This window comes from Coregonus clupeaformis, chromosome 17 (genome assembly GCF_020615455.1).
Source record: "Coregonus clupeaformis isolate EN_2021a chromosome 17, ASM2061545v1, whole genome shotgun sequence".
NCBI lineage: Eukaryota > Metazoa > Chordata > Actinopteri > Salmoniformes > Salmonidae > Coregonus > Coregonus clupeaformis.
In genome coordinates, this window is record NC_059208.1 from 62,791,206 (window position 1) to 62,795,318 (window position 4,113).

Consider the following 4,113-nt stretch of genomic DNA (forward strand, 5'->3'; position numbering starts at 1 on the left):
ACACACACACACACACACACACACACACACACACACACACACACACACACACACACACACACACACACACACACACACACACACACACACACACACACACACACACACACACACACACACACACACACACACACACACACACACACACACACACACACACACACACACACACACACACACACACACACACACACACACACACACACACACACACACACACACACACACACACACACACACACACACACACACACACACACACACACACACACACACACACACACACACACACACACACACACACACACACACACACACACACACACACACACTCACACACACACACACACACACACACACACACACACACACACACACACACACACACACACACACACACACACACACACACACACACACACACACACACACACACACACACACACACACACACACACACACACACACACACACACACACACACACACACACACACACACACACACACACACACACACACACACACACACACACATACCCACACACACACACACACACACACACACACACACACACACACACACACACACACACACACACACACACACACACACACACACACACACACACACACACACACACACACACACACACACACACACTCACACACACACACACACACACACACACACACACACACACACACACACACACACACACACACACACACACACACACACACACACACACACACACACACACACACACACACACACACACACACACACACACACACACACACACACACACACACACACACACACACACACACACACACACACACACACACACACACACACACACACACACACACACACACACACACACACAACCTACACACACACACACACACACACACACACACACACACACACACACACACACACACACACACACACACACACACACACACACACACACACACACACACACACACACACACACACACACACACACACACACACACACACACACACACACACACACACACACACACACACACACACACACACACACACACACACACACACACACACACACACACACACACACACACACACACACACACACACACACACACACACACACACACACACACACACACACACACACACACACACACACACACACACACACACACACACACACACACACACACACACACACACTCACACACACACACACACACACACACACACACACACACACACACACACACACACACACACACACACACACACACACACACACACACACACACACACACACACACACACACACACACACACACACACACACACACACACACACACACACACACACACTCACACTCACACTCACACACACACTCTCACTCTCACTCTCACTCTCACTCTCACTCTCACTCACACACACACCACACTCTCTCACTCCTCTGACAGAAACTGTTAGACATAGTTTTCAGCTCTACTTGCCCAATTTGCTCTTTCAGACAATTGAATCTACAGGTTGATATTGTCATTTCCACAAGTTCCCACCGGCTAAATCTATGATTTTAAAATGCCTGTTTACTCTGTTCCATCTGATTGCGCAATCCACTGTCTCATCAGCCCAGCCAGGCAATTTATCAACTTGATCTCCACCTATAAAAAGCATCTAGACATTATCTCACATTTCTTTTAGACTAACATTTAGTTTAAACAGCGGAGATTTGTATAAACCTTGCTGTGATTGTGTTAGCTAGCTCCTCTCGACGTGTCCTGACAAGAGAGCACATTTTCTATGCCAGGAAAAATCGCGCCTCATTAGCTCATTGTTATCAGATGTATCCAAATAAATATCCCTAGAAAACAGCTTAAACAAATGCAAATGCGTCTACTTTGCTGTTATTCTGGCTACACTTTTTGACATGACTGTAAGTTAGCCGTAGTTGGCTAACTAGCAAGCAAGGGATAAGAACGTTGCCAGCCAGTATGACAATGGAACATTTAAAAACGAACGACTGGGTCGTGTCCATAGATAGAAAACAAAAACACTGAACGACTATTGACAATATATCCAAAAATATCAGTTAACTATATCATTCAATGCAGTTGCACTTGCTTTTAAACTCAACAGGTTGTGTAGACAATGTTACAGTATGGACCAACCAAGTGGCTGTCTCCTCTTTTTTCTGTCAGTTATGACTCTCAAAGGGTTAAACTGAAGCTAGTGTAGAGTGTCCGGTTTGACTCTTAAAGGGTTAAGCTGAAGCTAGTGGAGAGTGTCAGGTATGACTCTCAAAGGGTTAAGCTGAAGCTAGTGGAGAGTGTCAGGTTTGACTCTCAAAGGGTTAAGCTGAAGCTAGTGTAGAGTGTCCGGTTTGACTCTTAAAGGGTTAAGCTGAAGCTAGTGGAGAGTGTCAGGTATGACTCTCAAAGGGTTAAACTGAAGCTAGTGGAGAGTGTCAGGTATGACTCTCAAAGGGTTAAACTGAAGCTAGTGGAGAGTGTCAGGTATGACTCTCAAAGGGTTAAGCTGAAGCTAGTGGAGAGTGTCAGGTATGACTCTCAAAGGGTTAAACTGAAGCTAGTGGAGAGTGTCAGGTATGACTCTCAAAGGGTTAAGCTGAAGCTAGTGGAGAGTGTCAGGTTTGACTCTCAAAGGGTTAAACTGAAGCTAGTGGAGAGTGTCAGGTATGACTCTCAAAGGGTTAAGCTGAAGCTAGTGGAGAGTGTCAGGTTTGACTCTCAAAGGGTTAAACTGAAGCTAGTGGAGAGTGTCAGGTTTGACTCTCAAAGGGTTAAGCTGAAGCTAGTGGAGAGTGTCAGGTTTGACTCTCAAAGGGTTAAGCTGAAGCTAGTGGAGAGTGTCAGGTATGACTCTCAAAGGGTTAAACTGAAGCTAGTGGAGAGTGTCAGGTATGACTCTCAAAGGGTTAAGCTGAAGCTAGTGGAGAGTGTCAGGTTTGACTCTCAAAGGGTTAAACTGAAGCTAGTGGAGAGTGTCAGGTTTGACTCTCAAAGGGTTAAACTGAAGCTAGTGGAGAGTGTCAGGTTTGACTATCAAAGGGTTAAACTGAAGCTAGTGGAGAGTGTCAGGTTTGACTATCAAAGGGTTAAACTGAAGCTAGTGGAGAGTGTCAGGTTTGACTCTCAAAGGGTTAAGCTGAAGCTAGTGGAGAGTGTCAGGTTTGACTCTCAAAGGGTTAAACTGAAGCAGACAACCCTCCAAGATAACTGCATGTTTGTGTGTTTAAGCTGCTACATGTCATCATTAGCTTTGTCACGGAAGATCAGGATGCTGGCTATCTGCTGGTGTTTGTCATGAACAAACCATCCCTAATGTTGTGGAATTAATGGCAAACACAAACTGACCTTCAACCCACACAGATAATTTTTCATGGGGTGTGTCCCAATACTCTTCACTGGCTACCTTCAACCCACACAGATAATTTAGCATGGGCTGTGTCCCAATACTCTTCACTGGCTACCTCCAACCCATATAGATAATTTAGCATGGGCTGTGTCCCAATACTCTTCACTGGCTACCTCCAACCCATATAGATAATTTAGCATGGGCTGTGTCCCAATACTCTTCACTGGCTTCGATTCGTATATATCCCATCTCACACAGCTCACTATTCTACTGAGATTAGTAAAGACCAGAGCCATATATGCAGAGAGTTAGGCCAGGTTTTAGAACGCCCGCCATGTTAGCGCCCATGTAGAACTTTAGTCTCCAAATGTTGGAGATGTAACGATAGGACAGCGCCTCCGACAGTTCCCTCTGAAATGACCCGCTGTAAACAAACAAAATCAGAGCAGCTAATTTAACAGATGTTTTTACTTGATTAGCATTCGGGATAATGTGCAACCAAGTGTAGTTACTGTGTTGCAGTGTCATCAAATTGCATATCTGCTTTCACTGGACATCTTCATAGGTTTAGAAAACGATCGGAAATCAACAGCACAACGAGGAAGCGTTAATTATCACTAACGGCTATGGAGGAGAAAGTGGATGGCTAGTTCAACTCATTATTGATGCCCAGCCCTGTACAGTTTAGTCTTGTTAAATGGGAAGGCTTCTGAGTAA